Source organism: Hirundo rustica, chromosome 1, assembly GCF_015227805.2.
Source record: "Hirundo rustica isolate bHirRus1 chromosome 1, bHirRus1.pri.v3, whole genome shotgun sequence".
Taxonomy (NCBI): Eukaryota; Metazoa; Chordata; class Aves; order Passeriformes; family Hirundinidae; genus Hirundo; species Hirundo rustica.
In genome coordinates, this window is record NC_053450.1 from 43,047,474 (window position 1) to 43,069,180 (window position 21,707).

The 21,707-nt window shown below is 43.3% G+C and overlaps 1 protein-coding gene across 1 annotated transcript in view; it reads right to left on the reverse strand.

Moving 5' to 3' along the window:
* MAPRE2 (microtubule associated protein RP/EB family member 2) overlaps positions 1–13,725 on the reverse strand; it is a 98,602-nt gene extending 84,877 nt beyond the window's left edge. Inside the window, exon 1 of the mRNA XM_040087864.2 lies at positions 13,655–13,725. The gene's annotated coding sequence lies outside the window, so the exon portion shown is untranslated. The remainder of the gene's footprint in view (positions 1–13,654) is intronic.
* Between the last annotated feature and the right edge of the window lie 7,982 nt (positions 13,726–21,707).

Sequence of the window (21,707 nt, forward strand, 5' to 3'; positions counted from 1 at the left end):
CTGAAAAATTGCAAGTCTTCAAGATTTACTGTTAAAACTTGGCAACTTGGTTCGACTGCAACTAAACCAGGGCAACAAAAGCCAGCCGTCTCTGTCCTCTGACAGCTGCCCTGAGACAGCACCACCATGAGAAAAAATACATTATGTAAGGACATCAAATAATGTTACAGAAACTACAGTTATTTTAAGAACTTCAGAGCATTCTTATTTAAGGATCTCACAATGTAAATAAATGACAGTTGAACAGAGGAATCCACAAAACAGTAAGGCAACCAGCTGAGTAAGGTCAGCTTGGGCCTTCTCAGCAGTACAGGTAAAATGGACTTTGGCTGGCCCAGGAATGTAGAGAAAAATGCATTTCTATTTTCATCCAGGAGTCAGAAAGCTCCCTTTCTGGGTGGTAGTGGAACAGATGACTGTGCAAGGCCAGCGAGGTTTAAAGGCTGAGCCCAGACTTGGAACCTGCTGTCGTGAGAGGGCCTCTCCCCTTCCACTCTGCCCTCCCCTTCCTGCTGGGAACAAATGTCCTCCCTTTGGATCCTCTCCAAAGCTGCTCACACCAGCTCTTCTTCACAACCACCCTGCACCCATCCCAGCAGAGCCTGCAAGCTGCCCCACATCCCTCCTCCAGCTTGGCTCTGAACACACTGGTGTTACCACGCAGGAATTAAAGAGAGAGAATCCAGAGCCAGACTCAGTTTTAGCATCCACTTATATATGCTGAATTTTCTACTTAAACCTTCTGAAAGCAGAAGTTTTGAAATGTGGAGGGACTAATGGAATACCATGTCAAGGTAATGCCAGTGTCAGTCTTCATACAATGCCTCAAAGAAGTTACAAGAGATCACCATTGGCCATCTGGCTCTTCATTACTCAGCTCAGCACCAAGAAGTCTTCCTACATTTAGTACATAAGTGGCTCCAAAAATCAAATCAGAAAAGAAAGATGGCAGTAGTAGGCTTGTAGTTTGGCTCCTCAAAATAGCCTTTTGAAGATTTAGCTAAATTTGCAAAATAAAATAAGTAATCAGCCACAGAGCAGTCAGTGTCACTTGAGTCATTTGTGTTGAATAGCAGGTGTCAGAATTATGCTAGATAAGTATTCCACTGTCATTACTTTCCAAGTCACTTTAATCCTGCTTGGGGGAGCGACCAAGTTTACTAAGATGTTCAGCTGTGCAATGATGTCAAAAAGTAGGTAACTCTGCACTACCCACATGAAAAAGCTTCAACTTTCTCCCTGATCCAGAAAACCCATCCAAAAGCATCCAAAAGCAGAGACACCTAAGACTCTCTGCCAGTATTGACCGTATTTTCCTCCTCCTTCATCTCCCCAATCTACTGTACTAGTAAGCAAGAGATATCAGGAAATATTTTTTAACAGTTAAACCAACACAAGTTACTTAAAATAAATGCAACGCACTTAAAAATAGCTATGCACAATGTAACTGCAACATGTCAACCTCCCAGAAGGATGGCAGTGGATAAAGGCAAGGGCCTGCCCTTGCAGGAAATGCTATGCTGTCTAACAAGGCTCTTCTCACCACAATCCAGCACAGCCACAATTTGCTACATATCAGTGAAAACATATGGCAGGCACAGGAATGACCACACTGCTCGAGTTAAGTGTCCTACAAGTTTAACTTAAGGCAGCAGAAGCTCCAAGGAAATGCCACAGCATTATCAAGGTGGAAAATGTGTCTATTCAAAAGTAAGATGTATTTGTTTTTTCATGTCTACTAATCACACAAAGTCAAAATACTGTGACAGTCTCTCCAACTTGCATCATGACATTTTGCCCAAGAGGCCATCAATCAGCTTTTGCCAATACATTAATTCACAGTTTTGCTTGCAGCTTGAAAAAGACAACCCATCAAGAGCACCAGCTTTGTGGAAAACATTACTTTGGTCATTTCTGTAGCCCACGGTAGTTATTCCAGAATATGTCCAGAACATGCTCAGAACACTGGTAGACTAGTGACCCTCAAATATTCCCATGCTTGGGATGCAACTAGTAACAAAAAATATTAGTGACTTCTTCTGTATTGAAAGCTTATAAAAGAAAACTTCCTACTCTTCTCTGATCTAGTTACTTACAGAAAAAGTAATTGGAGAAGAAAGTTAAGACACCTGTATCTGGTTGCATATCAAGTTTTCAAAGAAATCCATCCACACTTCCTTCCAGTTTCCCAGAAACCTGAAAGGAGCTCCTAAAAAGTATTTTTAAGGTTCATTCCCCTCTCTCCAATTCCTCACAGTTCTGCTCTACCAGCACACCAGCAATAAACCCAGCGTTAGGTAAAGAGTTTAATGAGAGAGGTATTTTTCGTGCTGACCACTGTTCTTGCCACATCCATGCTACACACCCTGCATTGTTGTGATCACTTTTTAATACGCTGCATTTGACTTCAGCAGAAGACTATGAAAGATTTCACCAAGACATCTTGGAAACTGATACAGAGCTGTCCTTAGAATTATTGTACCAACATGAACACCCGTGTTCAAGGGCAAACAAGATTCAAAGCACCTGATCTCATGGAGTGACATCCACTGTCACTCACGAGGCCTCTGCTGAACAGAGGAACTTGTAAACAATCCTGTGCATGTATATATAAGGAAACTGTGATACAGTAGAAACCAAAAATTATAGCAAGATTTTTGGGTGTATCAAAGAGTCATGACTAAGCCACCAATTGTGCAATAAAGCGTAGCATATCTTTTATTTGTGAGCTTGAGAAGTTAATATTGGCATGACTGATAAACAGCAGCGCAATTACAGCAGCCACATTAACCTCAGTTTTGTGGCCAGGTGGTGCAAATTAGCCCTCAAAGTCACCAGTCTTGAAAGCATAACTACCCTATGACAAAAAACAGCCTCTCCAGGCTTGGGGGTGCTTTTTTAAGGCTGCTTTTTCTCCATCTGACTTAGTGATAGAGGATTACAAAGCTACAGAGAACAAAACTTCGATCACAAATGGCAGAGAAAACACAGACCTTTGAAATGACAGTAATATTCCATTCTCTGACAGAGAAATATTAGGTGTAAAAAAGGAATTAAAGTAGTAAAGCAGACTCCATGACTTACCTTACCTTGCTGTCTCAAAGGTTCATTTAGAGGAGTATCCCCAGCACGGGAACCTTTAAGAAGCCTTGACATGGTAGGATTAGTATTATTTTTTAGGATAAAAACCAGTTAAATGGAACTGCCTGTTGGCATGAACTGGTAGAAAAGAGCTTCCCTTAGATAACCTCCCTTTATAAACCTCACCATGGGTGTGGCTAAATGACTAGCTCCACCTTTCATCCTATTTAAAAACCCCAAAAAAACCCCAACAACAACAACAAAACTTCTCTGAAGCAATATAATAATTTTATCAACTAGCTATGTGCTGTTTTGGGGTTTTTTGTTTTTTTGAGTAGATAACTAGTTAACAGTTTTACAAGCTGATGAGGGAAATGTAGACATAATTAAATTTGTCTCCCGTATTTGCAGTTCCTGCAATGTGGTCTGCAAACATCTGGTGGGTGAACTTGCTCAGTTGTTTGCTTTTTAAAAGCAGTGTTGTAACAACCTGAGGGAAGTCTATCAGCTTTGAGTGTTTATTGGCGTTAGAGATGCCTTATATTGAAAAGCAGCATATCTATGAACTTGCAGCAATTTCCAGTTGCATCACCTCAGGACAAGCCTCCACCACCAGCAGAGGCTCTTGTTTTCATCACTTACAGAATGAAGATGATGCAACATCAAAGCCCTTTGCATGTCTCATTAAATCACACACATGCCTTCACTATTTTTTCCAATAAAAATTAGAATCTGTTCTTTTGTCCTCTAAGTACTCTATATTTTTAAATCCCTCAACTTTCTTTCCTCTCAAGGTCTAATTCAAGAGGATGGGGCAATGGATTAGGATGTTGCCACTTAGGCAGTATTTCCTGCAGGGTTTTATATTGCCTTGGTGTGTAATACAAACGCATCTGGGTGGCCACACTCCTGGTCTCCTAATTTTTTGTACTATCCCACCTGGTAGTTTTTTGTAGTCAAGGGCACAAGTATGAGGGACTAGAAACATAGGGCTTAAATTTGGGGTTGATTTTTCACTGAATAGCTGAGGTTATCCTGGCACTCCTGAAGGAGGCTGGGTGTGAAATAAAAGTTCTTGAGGTGTTTGGCAGAATTTCAACTATGCTTCTATCATCTGGGCTTGCTTTCAAGGCAGCGATTAGGAAATTATATTCTTGTTAACAAGATCTGTGCAAGTAATGACTATTATACCCAACATTTCCTGTATTTAACTGAAGTGATTGTTCCATCTTGATACAAAGAGCAGAGGTATTTTCTTGAGAATTAGTGACTTGGGCCAAATCTTTAAAGAGCATTACAAGAAGAAAGTTCACCCCTTTTCACAGTACCAGGCCGTTTCTGCCTGAAAATGTTAACTGGTCTTTAAAAATAAATAAATAAATAAATAAATAAATAAATAAATAAATAAATATCCATGTGGAATTTTACTTCAATATTAGACACTCCCAGATGTCAGATGAAGGAAGAAAACTACCTTTTTTGCAACAAGAAATGTTGCATAATAAACTACAGCATTCATTTTTCACTGCTTTTGTACTTCTGCAGGTGGGATAAAGCATCTTTGACTTTAAAATCCATATTTAAAGGACAGAGAAACCTGTGTCTCTTGCTGTGACTGGAAGTCTGTAATCTCATGGTCTACGCTATGTGAATTAAAAAAAAAAAAAAAAAAAAAAAAAAAAATCTGCAGCAGTCTCCAAGGCTAATAAAACAGTTTCACTCCTTAGAGAAAATCTGATGATTCTGAGGAAATGGCAAGATTTTTAAATTAAACATAGCGTGCAAGAGAAAAGAAAGCAGTTCAGTTGAAATTCAGAGTCGTGAGAAATTGAGACAAACTCATTTTCCTTCCTATCTGTGAGGTCCTCCAGCAGAGATGCTCACTCTGGGTCAGCTTCCTCTCTCTCCACTTCAGCAATGATTGACTAAACACCCAGTTCTGACATTCTTGGCTGAGTTATCACTTCTTTTGAATTGATGTTCCCAGACAAACTGGGGAAATCCACAGGCGCTGGTGAAAGGAGGAGGAACATCACAGGAGATGAGCAAGAAGAGAAATCAGGATAGGAAGAGCATGTTGTGCTCTGTGCAGTTCACACTGTAGACATGCACCTCCACATTGGAAGAAGTTTAGAAGTCCAGCCCTGGGAAGATGCCAGAGATGATGCTTTAAATTCCAAAGCACTTGCTGTTTCAGCTGGTAGTACCTATATCCTAGTACTGAAACATGAAACAGTGAAATGGGGTATAGTCTCATCTGTAGCAGCTGGAAAATAAAATCAATAGATAAAATACTCCGTGCCTGGGATTCATTCCTAATAATCACCATACATGGGAAAAAAAGAGAAAAATCTAAAGTCTTGTTTTCTGAGTATGACCAACAACTCTTACAAAGACAATGGCACATCTGCACTGCCTGCCAGAACAACTTTATTGCTGTCCCAATGGCAAACACCACATTATGCAGCTGTAGGTGTAATCACAATTTTTGCCATTATAACCAGAAAAAAATTGCTAAAACTTAGTTGACCAGATCACATTTTAGCAGCCAAAAGCAGGAGAGGGGAGTACACGCCTACAAGCAAGGGGCTGGTAGGTTGGTCTTTACTGGGGAGGCACTTCAGCAGTACCTGTACTGATAGTGTCACTTGCTCTTGCCAGCTGCTTCCAGGCATGCAAAGGCCAGCCTTAAAAACACATTTGCTTTCCTGAGCTAGAACACTCACAAGACCTCCTCTCAATCTACCCCTGCTTAGCAAGGAAGCAAGGTTTTGAAACACAGAATTAATCTGCCTGCCGACATTTCATGTTCAAGGGAAAACTTAAGTTTTAGTCCTGATTTGTTTCACAGTCCCCCTCCCTCTTCATGGTCCCCCTGGATCAAAAGCTCTTGGTTCAATAAAGCAGCATGTTCAACCTCTGAAGGCAGAGGCTGCTTATTCTTCTTGGTCAAGCGCAGCACTTTCTGGCTCTGCTGCACAGCTGGGCTAAGGCAAACCTGTGGTACCCCTTTCCTGCTGATCCCAGGGCCAGGCTGGGAAACAAGAGAGGGTCATCAAATAGCAACCAAGGCTCTGCCTGGTAAAAGGTGGGGTTCGGGTGCACAGCAGCCAGAGTGGGGAGTCTCAGTGGCACAATCAGTCAGTGTGTTCGCTGCTGGTCCAAGACCAGCCAGGGATGGGGGCTTGGCATTGGGTAACCTTTAATAGTGCTTTCCCTCCCAAACCATTCTATGATCTCTTCTATGTTACTATGAAAAAAGGGGGATCCTTTCAGGCAAAAGCCAGAGGAAGTCAAAAAGCAAACTGACAGAATAGAATTATTGCCAGTTTTGTGGTGAAGTCAGGACGCAGCTCAGGGGAAGAGACACGTCACAGACAAAGAATGTGAAAAATCTCATAAGATCATCTTTTAAGATGAGAAAGGAAGGGGCACTCCACAGGAGTGGCCTGAGAGCAGCAGTGTGTGGATGCAAGGTTCTTCCAGGCACAAAACTAACTACCCTGCAGTGGCTGGAAGCCCAGATCTTTTGTTTTCTTAACAAAGTTTTTTGTCATCATCTGGAATTATTTAATCTGCACTTTAAAGGTCTTCCAAGAGACAAGCTACCTAGAGCTGCTGTTTAAAACTTCACCAAATGCAGTTTTCCTCTGACATTCCCCAGACCATATTCAGCAGCACTTCACAACCCCTTCTTCTACAGAAATGTATATTCCTAGAAAATTTCTGGGGCTTGTTAAAGATGTTCCCAACAAATTACCTAGTCTCTTTACCTCTAAATTTTCTGCTTTCTGTTTACAATATTTCCCATTATTATGATTGACTAAAAATTCATGAGGGAATTAAAGGGTTAGCGGAGTTGAAAAGAATAGCACTGACTATAAAAAGTTACTGCAATTAATAATGTCTGAGAACTTGAGCTGCAAGAAAAAAAAATGCAAAAGCTAGCAGAAAAGAACTAAAGTCACAGCTTTACGTGTTAGCCTGTTTATGTTGCACACTTTATTTGTGTGGGTGGATTTAAATACCCGATTGTTTGGCAATCATTTGGCTGTGCTATAGCAGACCTGCAGACTAACCTGTTGAAGTAGAACAGAGCTGCATGAGTGGGATATCCTACTTTGACTACTTACAACTCCAGGGGAAGCCCAAAGCACACAGTACTGGGGAGCATCAAATGCCAAGGAAACAATTTGCTCTGTTGGTGCAGTCTGGTAGTTGGAATTTAGGCAGTGATAAGTGATAAGGCAGCAGCTCTCTGCTGTCCCTGTGATTCACTTAATTACAAACAGAAGTCCCCTGTTCTCCTCGTGGATGGATCTATTAATACTAACTATGTGCTCATGCCATCTGCCAAGGAGCCATTTCCAACTTGACAAAGCATGGCAGACAATACTTGCAGGTGCTTGGAAACGTGTTTATTTGGCCATTAAATCCACAAGACTTAAACGCTGCCAAAAAATATTTGCATTTGCAGGTACTCCTGCAAGGCAGTGTCTTCTGAACTAATATTGGACAGGAAGAATTCCAGACTCTGATGGAAATCAAGAGAGGTATTCATCTATTGCTCCCATTTTGCTTCTTAGTCTGTGTTTTTGAGCCTGGCTCGCAGATATTCTTGGATTCAGAGCTGCAAGGGATGCCACGTTCCCAGCAGAGACGAGTCATGAGATCCAAGGTTAGCTTCAAGCGCCATATTGCAAAGCTTCAAGAATGAGTGTTTCTACTTAGTCTGAATATACTAAAGCCAAACAAAACACATTGTTTTCCTTTGATAAAACGTAACATGTTTTACTCACAGCGTCATTCAAACACTCCAAAGAGATTGTCACTAGACTGTAATCAACCCAGGATTAATTGAGGCATAAAATGGTTACCAGACCAAAGCATATTTTAATAAAACCCTCTATAAGGAGCAGCCTAAGAATATGTTCAGTCATTTCACATTACACGTTGTACAAACTAATCATGCAGAGAAACGAGAGACACATTTGCCCTGTGGACTTTAATGTTTCTATCAAGATTTACTAGATTAAAAAAAAACTTAGGTGTCTGAAGCTTATAGCTGATAGACCTGTATTCTTACATTCTTCTCAATTTTATGCAGGATTTGTATTTTCTGACAACTTGATGTATTTATATAGTATGGCGTTGTTAATTAAACCAGCCTGAAAGTTTTTCATTTATGTGTACGCTAGATTATCCAGTGTTAGGACCTTACTAATTTTATCATTTACGGAAAAGAGTAAACCTGAGTAAATGGTGTGCTCAATATCTGAAATTGCCCTGATGAAGAAATGCTACTGGCTTCTTCCCAGAAGAGGGAAAAGTAACATGGTGAACCATTCTCAGAAGAGACCAGGTTAAAGATTAAGCTCCTACTAAGAGAACCACTCCTGAACTTTAAATAGGACAAATTTGACATCTGGGGCTTTTGAAGGCTCAGGGAAGTTAAGTTTGTTGATTGTAAAACTCTTCAGTACAAGAGACAAAATTTTCTGGAACTGAGGAGGCATTCAACCAGGATCGCTGAGGCTCTCCCCCCAAATTTTGGCATGTTTTCATCTTCTCTACTGCATGTCCTCCTCCTCTTTACTACCACTGGGCATCTTTTTGGACAACTGTGAAGAACTGTCCCTTCTTTAGGGCAGCAGTTGCTGATCATATATGAGTATACTTGCCCCTCCTGAAGCTGTTCTCTTGCTAGAGGGGCTCTGTTTGCAGGATTATTTTCCTTCAGCTCTTTAAAAACACTTTTTGGTCATGGCTATAATATAAATAGCACAGGGCAGCCCTTCTGCTGGCTGCTGACACTGGGCACTACTCCCAGAACAGGTCTGTGCCTTAATCCTGCCTGTCCTGCGACTGCGCGCTGGGGCTGTGCTCCAGCTCATCGGGGACAAGCACAACGTGAGACTGTTCTGAGATCCAATTAAATAATAATATGGTAAACACTTCCCCTGACAACTTTCCTAGAACATTCTTGGGTTTGGGATCTTTTCCCTGCAGTTCAGGTTTTGCATTCTCCTCTCCCTCTCCAGGACCCTGCTCCCAGCACCCTTTCCTGCCATCTGACTTTCCCAAAGGCAGAAGGCAAGTCACTGCTTCTTCCTTACTGTCTTTTCAAACCCCTTGGAAACATCACCTTCCCTGAGGCTCTTTGCCCACCTTTCCTGCAGTCAGACTAAACACCAGTTTCTCTTGCTGCCCTGAGAGCACCCATTGCTCTGCCAGAGTTCAGTCTTCAGGTTCACTACTCCTAGAGACAGACGTAGTGGAGGCCATCAGCAGGGAGGATCTGCAGGATCCACGTGGCAAAGCCATATAGGGAATAGCCCACAACTCCTCATCTTTCCAACAATGACGAATCAAGCCCCACTGAAAGTGCAAGGATTTCACATGAGCAGTTGTAGCTTTGCTCAGAGGAGCTGGGCCAAAATACTGACTTTTATATACACACAAGTACCTGTACCTGCACTAAAAGAAACAATAAACATAAAGGTACTGACAGGCTCCGGATCTCACTTAAACTTCACCCAACACCACCATGTGTGCCATCATGACAGAGTTGCCTTCTGGGACCCCCAGCGACTCAGAGCAATGCTGTCAACATGCTCCCACTGGGACTCTGCATCAGCTGCAGTTCACCCTCCCATGCTTCATACCAACATCTGCCCAGCCCAACTCGGTCTGACACAAACACTTGCAGTTTTTAACATGATATAGTATCACTCTCCAGGGCTGCCTCAGGGAAAAATGCATTCCACTCACCTAATTGCATTAGTCTAATGTTTCTCCCTCTTTTAGAATTAAGCTATTTAAAAAATAAAACTTGACTGTATTAAGGTTTCAGTGTTGCAAGGCTTAAGGGAAAAAGGATCAGGATAAAAGCGATTCTAAAGTAAATTCAAATTATATGTTTCAGCCAGAGTTTTAGTAATTTTGAAAGCCTCCAAATTTGTTTTTCAGTTATTAAGTGTCCCTGTTTGGGTAGGACAGAGTTCCTTTTCTTCTTAGTTGCTGGTACTGTGCTCTCTATTTTGGATTTAGTATGAGAATAATGTTGATAACACAAGGATGTGTTGGCTGTTCCTAAGTGGTGCTTACCCTAAGCCAAGGACTTTGCAGTGTCTCTTACTCTGCAAGTAAGGAGCCACACAAGAATGCAGGAGGGTGCACAGTGAGGACAGCATATTTAATATTAGTAGTATGTTATTATTACAATATTTAATATCAAACCTTAAATTGTTCTTAGCCAATAATGCTTACTTTTCCTTTCCAATCCACTGCGGGGGCGGGGAGCGAGCTGCTGCATGGTACTTAATTGCCCGCTGAGGTTAAACCACAACAATAAATTATTGTGGTTATCCATTTCAGAGGGTGGGTGTGGTGTGGTGGAGGAGATATAATTTGTTTTTTAACTCCTCCTAATGTTTCATTGGCATTTGGAAGAATGTACAAAGATAATACAGAAAATCCCAGATAGCCAGACGACAAATAGCTGAGAATACTTGGACTTGTGAGAGCTGAAAGAAACCTAATTTGAGAGTTCTGTCATCAGAGATGCACCTTAAATTTAGAATATCAGACTAAAACTAATTGAGGCCATTACAAACAAAATCATAAGGCTGAAATAACTATCCCAGCCCAAGACTACCAGTCAGCATCATCAATACATAAGTTATTTCCAATGTACTTGAGACAGATTTTATGTCCTCCCAAGTGAGTGATGCCTGCTTCCCATGTAGACAAGAAGCTTTTCCTGCCTGAGAAGCAATAGTGGTGACACAAGAGACCCTTCTCAGAGGAAGAGGCATGTTATAGGAGGTCTTAACCTTCAAGAATCACAGAATAACAAAATTACAGGAGGGGCAAAGCTGGAAAACCACCACAGTGGTCATCTGGTCCAACCTCCCTTCTCAGGCAGGGTCATCCTAAAGCACACCACTCAGGATTGCATCCAGACCGTTCTGGAGTCAGCCTATGAGAGAGGCACCACAGCTTGTTTGGGTAATCTGTCCCAGTGCTCGGTCACTGCACAGTAAAGAAGTTCCTCCTCATTCTCATGTGGAACTTCCTGTGTATCAGCTTTTGCCCACTGCCTCTTGTCTTATTTCTTGGCACCATCAAGAAGAGCCTGGCCCCATCCTCTTGGCACTCTTCCATCAGATACTTGGAGACATTGATGAGGTCCCCTCTCAGTCATCTCTTCACAAGGCTGAACAGGCTCAGCTCCTGCAGCCTGATCTCACAAGAGAGATGCTCCAGCCATTAATCATCTTCATAGCCCTCTGCTGGACGAACTCCAGGAGCTCCAGGTACCCAAACAGTGGTACCTGGTAAGTGGCCAAATGCCAAAAGTTTTAAATAAGCAGAAGATTCCACCAAATGATTAAACCTGACTGCCAGGCATCCTGATACAGCCTGACAGGATAATTGGCCAAGTTATACCATCCTCCTTCCCATGGCACATCTCACAAAACAAGGCCATAGAAAAATATCCGTACTTTCCTGTCTTTGAAATATCTCCATAAGGCATGTGTCTTGAAATATCTCCATTGTGTCTCAAACACACCAAGCCTGCAAGACATTGACTGCCCCACCCACTGCTGTCCCTGACCTTTTCCTTTCTTAATAAGCTGATCTTTTCTCCTTAGGAAACTCAAGTAGCTCATGGATTTGGTAGGCTAAGTTTGAGACAGACTAAAAGAAACCATGCTTACCATCAGCAAAAGTCAAATTCATCAATTGCTAATCATTTCTGAAGCCCTTGGTTGAATCTAAATAGATTTTATAGCATCTCAGTCAACTTTCCCTACTAGGGACAGTATGAAACTTCACCATTGCAGCAGGACAATAAATCTTGGGTGTTTTTGGAAAGATGGAGAGTTTCATGTAATTCAAACCTTCACCCGTAGGATAAGGTAGTAGGTGAGTTAAGGGGTCATAACCCTCCTGTCCTCGACTTTGGGGTTGATTTTCACTAACAAGAAGCCATTCAATCACAGCAGTGATTGCTGACAAACCCTATGTGAGACAAAGACAGTTTGTGCTCTTTGTGTTTTCTCACTCATTGGGTAAAGCCCCCCCCTGCACATCCAGTTGTGTGAGTAAAGGCATAAACAAGGATTAAAGCAGGGGTCCCTGCACCTCAGAGAAAAGATAGAGTAAGCATGTGTACGCCAAGGATTTGGAGAGCATTCAGCTCCTGACCTGGGCATGCTGACACGGCAGTGTACAGCTGCTGAATAATAAACACCTCAACATGCCTCGAGATGATACTTGTAAATACTTAGCTCTTCACTTAAGCGGTCAGAAGCCTGACTAGATTCCCCCTGCAATACTGTTCCTGTAGAAGCCTTTACATGGTTCGTTTGACTTTTAGAGGAGATTACCTTTTGAAGAGCAAGTGCAACTTACCAAAATAACCTTTAAGCTGCATGAGGCTTTGTTTGAAATGCTATTCTGCTATTCCACTTCTCAAATGTCATCTCAGTCTCAGTGTTTATCTTCTCTTAAAACATAGCAAAATTGTCACAGTATTTCTCGTAAAAAGTTTTCACGTTCTTTACAGCTTTACATTACTTGCTACGTTGAGTTATGAGCTATGAGTTATCAGCCTCAATTCATTTGCTACGCAGTTTGGGGCCACAGATAAAAAGCAACTATCCCTTTGGGGAGCAATTTCAAAAGGACTATAACTCACTCACCACAGAAAGCAGCAGAGGGCTGTTCATTTGAATTATCAGAAGAAGCTGTTTAAAATTAAAAAAAACTGGTAGTAATTTGTGCGTGGGACTTGGTTTTTTTTGCACAACCTCATTCACGTGTGCCATTACTGCACGGGAACCTTGTAGCTTCAGGTAATGTTTATATCTGCCCATGGTGCTGCATCCTTCCTCGCAGGAGCTGTCACCCTTGGTCAGTGGATGCAGCGTGCTGAATCATCAGGCTTTTAAGCGCTTTCCCTGGAATGGGATTTATTTATCGCCAAGCTTTCCTACCGTGCAGCACACTGAAGGAAAACTCCGTTACCAGAAGCAGTTTAGGATGCTCGCAGCTCAGCAGGGACATGTAAACGGGTTATATATCGAAGGATTTTAAATTCACGAACACAGCGCACCACGGAGCCAACCAACAACTCTTCTGCTTCCCAACTATCCACAGCAACAAAACAAACACACAAACACGTTCTCGGTCCTTCAGCCCGCTAAATACTAATTACCCTCTAAGTGATGCAACTCAGCATAACACTCCCGGGATTTTTCCGGCTTCACTGCCGCAGGATAGCGGAGTCGGTCCGAGTCAGGAGATTGCTTTAGCACCGTCACAGCGCCGAATTTCACTTCCTTATTTTTTAAAGAGCAGGGAGCGGTAAGCTCTTCTCTCCTTTCCCAAAGTACTCTCGGCCCCGCAGGCAGCGGGTGAATCAGAGCTCCGTCCATCACCGCCCTCCGCCCCGAGCTGCCCACGGGTGAAGGGATCGCGCACAAAGCCGCCCCCGCCCCGCCACCGCCCCCAGGCGCGGGGCCGCTCCCCTGCCAGCGTGGCACAGCCGCGGCTCTCGCCTCACCTGCTCGGCTCCCCACCGCCTGCCGCCGCTTTTCCTTTCTCCCGCCCGCCCCGCTGACGGCCCGGCTTTGTCCGCCCGCCCCTCCGCGCTCCGCCCCGCGCGGGAGGCGCCGCGGGAACCGCTCCGGGCACGGCCCCGGAGCCGCGGGACAGCGCCAGCCCTGCCCCGCCGGGAGCATCCCGCCCCGGCTGCACCAGCCCCCGCCGCATCCAGTTACTGCTGCTATTATTATTATTACTACTGCTATGGTGGTGGTGGTTGTTGTTGTTATTACCACTACTACTATTATTATTAATATTGTTGTTGCAACTACAGTTTCTTTTCTCTTTTTTCCCTTTCCTTTCCTTTTCTTTTCTTTTCTTTTCTTTTCTTTTCTTTTCTTTCTTTTCTTTTCTTTTCTTTTCTTTTCTTTTCTTTTCTTTTCTTTTTTTTTCCTTTCCTTTTCTTTTCTTTTTTTTCCTTTCCTTTTCTTTCCTTTTCTTTCCTTTTCCTTTTCCTTCTTCTCCTCTCTCCCCCTCCCTTCGGTGGCAAGGTTAAGCTGCGGGTCCCGGCTATTCCCAGGGGAGCACAGCCCAGCACCGTGCAGCCCTCGTGGCTTCCTCCCGGCCACCGGTCCAGGAGCGCCCGTCGGACGGCGCTGGGGCTGGGAAGCATCTCCAGCATCGCTCCTCTTGGCCGGCTGAACCCCAGGGCTCGGCTCTGGGGCCGGGAGGGGGGCAGAGCGCCAAGAGCCGGCTCTGCGGAAGGAGATGCTGCTTTCCACGGGCTCCCCAGAATCACTCCCTGCGGCAAGAGGGTCCCACCTGCTCTCCAAAACTGAGTTAGCCAGGGAAGCTGTCAGGCCTATCTTTAGTTCTTTGCTCCACAGATAGATTGTTAGTCGTGTCCTGCCCACATGGAGTCTAGTGGTTTGTGCTGTTAAGCTCTGTGTCATGTAGCCATGAATGCTGAGGGGAGGTGATCTCTGTGTAGGATGGTTTTTCCTATTTTTGTAAAAGTAGCTATCAAATAAGGTTGGGAAAAAAGAGAAATAATGTCGAGTCTTCCTGCCCCTGTAATGACACCTGGTATTTCTCCCAGCAGTTATGTTAGGGCACTTCATTTGCTTGAAGACAAAATTTAAAATGGGGGGAAATGTCCCTCCCAACCCAAGCTGCTCTCTGATTATACATGTCAGAGGAAACTGTGCCATTCCCTTCTGAACAGCTCTGTGTGAAGGAGCAGGGCTGAGATTCAGCCTCTTCTCCAATGTTTAGGGAACCTCTCCTGCTGCGTAGTTTTAGGAACCCCACGTCCTTAGGGATGCATAGACCCCATGCAGAAGTTGTACAGCAGCTGTGCTGTCCCAATTAACTGGCAGAAAGAGCAGCCTGGAAATGCCATGTGGGGTACCCATGGAGTCTCCAACCCTTTCCATTGCTGGAAAAAGACACCACCCTCTTCTTTAGGAACAGTTTAGGGCTGAAGCTGAGGTGCAGATGCATTCAACACCACAGAGTGGGCTTGGACCCTCTGCTCTGAAGGGTGCAGAGTAGGGCCCATGGCAGCTAAATCTTTCATGGCAGAAGAGCAGTGACAGTGACACGCTGCTGGTGAGATGATGCTACAACTATGAAGCTGGGACTGGAGACCAAGTAGACTCATGAGGTCATAGATGTCCTGTGGGGAATCCCAAATACAAGTGTTCTCAGGTAATGCAGGGTGGTTGATCTCTTGAAAACCTACCACTCAAGCCCAAAGGAATTTTCTGCCTTTTTTTTTTTTTTTTTTTTTGGTTTAATTTAAAAACACCTGAATTTTGTCCCAATCCTTTGTGACGAAAAACTTATTTCTGTGCCTGCAGAACAATTAGAGGATTTTGGTGCATCTGCAAACCGCATTTAACTGAGTTTGAAGATCAAAAGATATGCTATTTTTTGTGGTTTTCTCTGGGACTTTGTGGGTGTTTGAGGCCCTGGTTGGATTTTGCCATCAGCATGTGCCTAAATATTTCAGGAATTGTAATCTTCATTGTGCAGAAGGGAGGCTGCAGAGCCGAGAGACAGAGTAGAACTAAAAATCACCTCATCTATGAGCACATGCAGTCTGAATGCCCACGAGGAGATCTGCAGACTCAGGGGACATGTGGTCTGCAGATTTAGCTGCAGGTCAGTGCTGACTGGTCCCTCTCTCCTGCTTGAGGCTCCCGGCATCATAGGTGAGATGATGTATTTGGCCTCAGCTATGGCCAGGTGCTTCCACGTTCATCATTGCCCGACCATGTGTATGCAGTGTGGCTCACCCTGAACCCCACACACCAGTGATTTCCTAGGCCAAAACAACCTGATCTGACAGATATCATCTCTCACAGCCTTCAGGTATTGAGTGCACTAGAAACAAGAACTTTTAAAAATAGGGAGGCTCATTTATGAGGTCCATGTAAGGTCTGGGGGTTTATCAGCCCCAGAACACGGAGGCTGTTGTCTGCATAGACATCCTGCCATGTGTTTCCTTCCCTCAGACACTTCCCATGTTTCTGTTTTATACCAACGCCAGCATGAGCACAAGAACCACTGCTGCAAAAACAGCCACTGCTGCTGTAGTCCCTCTGCAGTCAATTTTGTTTCCTTTGCAGAGAGGTGTTAGGATCATGCACATTCCCTAGCATCACAGATATCCTGGATGAGGCTAACAATACTTTTGTGGCCAGTTTGGTTTTGTGCCATGTTCCACCAAGAGTGCTGGAAGTAGCAGCTGGCGCTGGGGTGGGCTGACAAGCTGTCTTTACCTACCAAAACAGTTTTAAAAATGAACATTTGTCTTATCTCTTAAACTGGTTGTTGCTGGCTATCTCTTAACAAAACCCGCTTTGCAGCAAGTGAAAAAACAGAAAGTCATTCCAAGGAAAGGTCAAAGCAACACACTTGGGTCCTAGCTTTCCTTCAAACACAGCAAGAGAAGCACCTACAACTGTGACCTGGTCAGAGCCTCAGGGAAGTGCATCCACCTTCAACTGAGCTCTGCTTCCAGGAAGAAACAATGACTTTCATTTTTTTCAGAGCTCTTTATACGTGATCTCTAATTGCTGATTGAAGGGATGCAGTTAGGTTACAGGACGTAATCTCAGTAGAATTTATCACCAAAGGCTTTTTCCTGAATTCCTTTGACCCTGCAACCTCCTTGATGTCAGCCCAGTAGAGGGTCATGGCTGAGGAGGGAATATGGCCCTTTCACTTTCATTCTTCATAGCTATAATTAATTCTCTGCATCATCTTCATCAGTGAGTGCAGTTAAAGGAGGAATGAAAGGGGCATCAGTCTCTCTAATGCAGTACTGATTTAGATGCTCTTTTGCCAGCATTTGAATCTGACCAAAGGGTCACACAAACCCACAGTACCAGCCAAGTGTGTGGTTGAGTCTTCTAGCAAGCACATACACTAAAACATCCATGTAAATACGTCTATCTGAATATAAAACTTAGTGCTCTCACTTGCAGGTTCTTCTCTGTTTCTTCATTTACTCTTTCATTATTCCTGGATGGAGACTCCATTTTTAGTTTACAGTGTCACAACGTATGTCACATATTTCCCATTAAAAGAAATAGTTAGAGTTGAACTTAACATATCCTATACATAGCAGCAGCCTTTGTTTACAGAATATATAGAAAACAAATTTGTCTCAGGATAAATAATAGCTCTTTCTAAAAGTCACAATTAACTTATATTATTGTTTTGTAGAACCTGTTGAAGAAAGTGGGTTTTTTCCCCCTCATGCAAAATTTCCACTCTACCTGAATAAAGTCTTTTCAGACTTTTTTTTTTTTTTTTCTCCCTCTTCTCCCCTGACCAACTGTCCTCCCAAACCACATTTCCCACAAAATGCTGCATTTGGCCAAACCTTACCGTTTGGGACCCAGAAACATCTGAAGAAACTCTCAGGAAACCATCATCCCTTACTATTGCTCATTTCCTTACTCACTTCCTTGGGATGTTTATTTCTTCTTGGCCTTCTGTCCCAAGTGTCCCCAGTATGGCAGGAAGCACCAAGCAGCCCACAGGTGGTGACTCTGCCCAGCACCCATGAAGGTTCATCTGAAACCAGAGAATGAGGCAAATTGTCGGCTTCACCTGGAGTGCACCATCGTGCTGCAAGCGTGCACACACACCTGTGTGTCCCACAGGGCATGGCACACTGAAAGCCACGGGCTCTCACTTGTGCACAGTGCCTCCCCTACCCCATTTCCAGTAGCCACAATGAGCAGAGCAGAGCGCAGGGAGGGAAGGGGAAGGAATGAGACTTGTGTTGACAAGGTAATCTGATAGATACCTTCCACGGTGCTTTTGCAGAAGGTCGTTTCTCTGCCAAAGCCTTCAAAAAACGACCCCCAAATGCATTAGTGGGCTATTAAATAGTTTGGTTGGGTACACACATCGTATTTTACACGGTGTGTGTGGAACAGGAGCGATATATCAGCTGTCACTCTTAATATTTTATAGAAATTGTTGGGGGTTAAGTCTGAAAAGCCTCACCCAAGGTCATCACCTTCTGTGTTCCATTCTCAAAGGCAGGCTCAAATAGAGCAATGTCCCAGCTCATACAGGATATGATCATTTGCTTCTGTTGCCATCCAAATCCATTATTTCCAGTAGGGCCAAAGTAAGACTTTCTGGCACGGCCCTCTCCTCACTCATCTTGCTTGCATCAGGGAAGGGCAGCGTTAAGTGGTAGTTGTATCAGCCCAGTTCCAGAATTAAAAATGAGGTTCTTAGCTGTATCTACGTATTTGCTCATTCTACCAGCATCCCTGGAGAGCAATCCCTCTTCTCTAACCTCTCTATGGCCCTGATATCCCCTCTCACAAGAATGAATGGATGAGTTTTAAGAGCGCATTTAATTTAAGGGGTTAGGACCCCTTTATGAGGTCAGACCCAAGTACAGCCTTTTAAAATGGTTTTCTCCAGGGAGGGAGTTTTTTGAACTCTGAAATTGTCAGATAGTGGTGATAAATGTATTAATTTAAAGGAAATTGGCAACATTAAAAAAAAAAAAAAAAGATGCTCAAGTTCTTTACAAGCATTTATGCAATGGGATCTATTAAGGTATTTCACGGAAGCCCTTAAGTATGCACTGCATATCAGGCCTACATTTGTTTTTCTGGCCAGGATTCTTTCTTGAATGTATGCCAAAACCCTAATTTCCAAAGAAGTGCACAAATCCTTCTTAGCCAGTCTCTTCTGATTCACCTTCAACCTTAAAGTTTCAGGATCTGAGATTGTCTTTCATTAGATGGAAGGAGTTTCTTATCAGTGAGAACCTGGCTAATCAAGTTGCTGAAATCGTGATGTTAAATCTCTTTGGGTCTGTGAAGCGTGAAAGATTTTTGCAAGGCTAGGGACTGCTTTCCTGATGCCAGGAGGATTTCTGGATTGGATTGTCATTACATAAGCTGGGAAAGAAGCAAACCCCTCAAGATTAATCTAATACTTGTCATCAACAGCAGAGAAAAATTAGCCAGCAGTTGTAGTGGACTGGCAGGAGGTTGTAGCTCAGAAGGTGGTTATAGTGCAAAAAGGAGGCCCACAGTGCATGGGGACAGTCCCCAGCTGCTGGGACCTACCAGATGATAATCAGGGGAAAATATGTTGAGAATGTGAAAAGCAATGAGGCTGAAGATCTTCTTTCCTTGGAAACTTCACCTACCCAGAGATGGGATCATAGAGGTATCTGTGGGACAGAAGCAGATGGATGATCAGACACTGTCTGTGGCACTCAGCAGAGGAGACAGATAGTACCTACCCAAGTGTGAAGCTGGTCCCTGTACCCCTAGGGCACCGTGGGAAGTGCTCTTCCTGAACAGCCTCAGGGAAAGCAGCAAAACTCTGACAATCATTCTATGACTCTATGATTCTGTGCAAACGGTTGCTAACGGCAATGTGCCATTATGCAAGGTCTCCTCACCCTCTACAGGTGGCCCCCAAACTGTGCAGAATTCAGGAAATCTCCTGTTTTGAAGAGCCAGAATTACTGTGATTACAACTGGGAAGAAATTCTGCTCCCTGAGGGAATAATTAGGCAGCTGAGTTGAAACTCAAGTGCTGAACCACACTTTCCCTTTACAGTGGTTTTCTTTTGGAACTTGGAGGGTAATTCCTCTTTGAAAACACTGTGCACATCTCACTATAACAGATGCTGGAGGAAGCCATGTTGTTCTTTCCATGACTGTCAGGAGAGGAAGCAGTGAAATGAGGGGTAAAGTGAGAAACCATCTCATCTGAAAAAAAACCCACTTTTTTTTTTTTTTTTCTTTTCTTCCTGTAGAGCTGAGGTCACTTTGGGCAATCACAGCAGCAAGATGCACTGCCATAACCAGATGTAAAGCAATGCACTTCCTTAGTGGCATGGGTAAAAACAATTTATTTTATGGCATCTGACACTGTTTTTTTTCCTAAATAAGGAAGCATGAGTAATCAGAAATCTCCTGTTTTAGTATTACCATAGAAACAAGCCATGCAAGAAGTAAATGAATTTTGCGTACAGAGCTGGATCAGGTCTTATTGAATCTGTAGGAGTAAAACTAGCAACAGTGGAAGAGTTCAGGGGGCTGAATATCCCAGTCAGCAGAGCATTGAAAGCCCCTAACATTGTTCACGCTGCCACCATGTGTTTCTTTGTTCTCGATGAAATGAATTCCGTGCACTATCTGTGTGCACACATTTGGCTGTCTCGCAGTAGTGACTAACAGTAAGAGAACAAAAACGAACACATCTTCTCCCTGTCAGGCTGTAGATTTTCTATCAGTGGTCCACAAATTATTTTGCTGTATAAAATATGAGATTTTGTTAAATATTATTTTGGAAAGGTATATCCAAAGTAGTAACTCTTAATAGATTACAGTGGCTAATAGGGAAGCTAATGACAAGCAACTAAACCTAAACAAGCAACTTTTCCCACGGGACTGAACAATTTGCATAAGCAATGTCTACCTCCACAAGTCACTTTCTCTCCCACAGCAGAGACAGTAAAATTTAAAGTTAAATGTCATATGAGAGAAATACTCCTAAAAGGAAATAAGGGAGAATTCCTCAGACTCATAGGCAGATACTATCATTGTTGAACTTGAAAAACTCCCTGGTTGTCACTTACATAAATATATATACATATTTCTGCCATCCTAATAGCACAAGAAATAAGTGAACTAGAGGTCTGTATCATGACTGCTGATCTGAATTACAGTTCAGTTTCATTGAAAATCCAGCCATGCCTTTTCTGTAGAATGGAAACTTGTGTATAACTACTGGCAACACACAAATCAGTGTAGCTGAAGCGATTTCGGTGATGTCAGTGACCATACTTAAACAGGTAATGGAGACCTCTGAGGAAAGATGGATTAGTACAAGATGATGAAAGCAGCTCAGTTTCTACAGGATTTAATGGAGTTCTTTGGAAATGCTGTCATAAATGCAGAAAAGCACAAGTCTGGAGAGTTACAAAGGGCAGACTCCTGCAATTCTGGCCTTGCAGTGCCCTGCTGATACTAAAAGAGCAGCTTCCCCTCTCAGTCATGATAAGAAAATACATCCTGTATCCTTGCCCTACACCATTTTCTCCTTTCTCTCCTGCACCACATGCACATCGCTGTCTGTAAGTGCTGTGGGTAGCTCAGTACTTCAGTAACTCCAGCAACAACACATTTAAATTGTCAGGGACTGTGTTTTGCAATGAGCTGAACATTTTGGCAGCTGTTTAGCAAAGGGTGCTCCTTGGCATGGCTTTTGCTCTACTTACAGGGACAGGCAGTGGCTTTGCAGAGGGGAGTGCTAGTGAACCTGAAGGCCACACGTGTGCTAAGGAGGGGATATCCTGAACAAGATCTGGGCTGGTGCTGAGGATTGAAGACTTTAGCACCTGAAGTTTGTTAAATGCATTTCTATTTGCAAATGCATGGTATCAACTGGTTTATTTTTTTTTACAAAATTAATCCATTTGGAGGCTTCTGTACCTGCTACACAGTGGGGAAAATAGCTTTGTGAGGAAAGCCAGGAGAGTCCCTTTAAAAAACACTCCTAATGTGAAG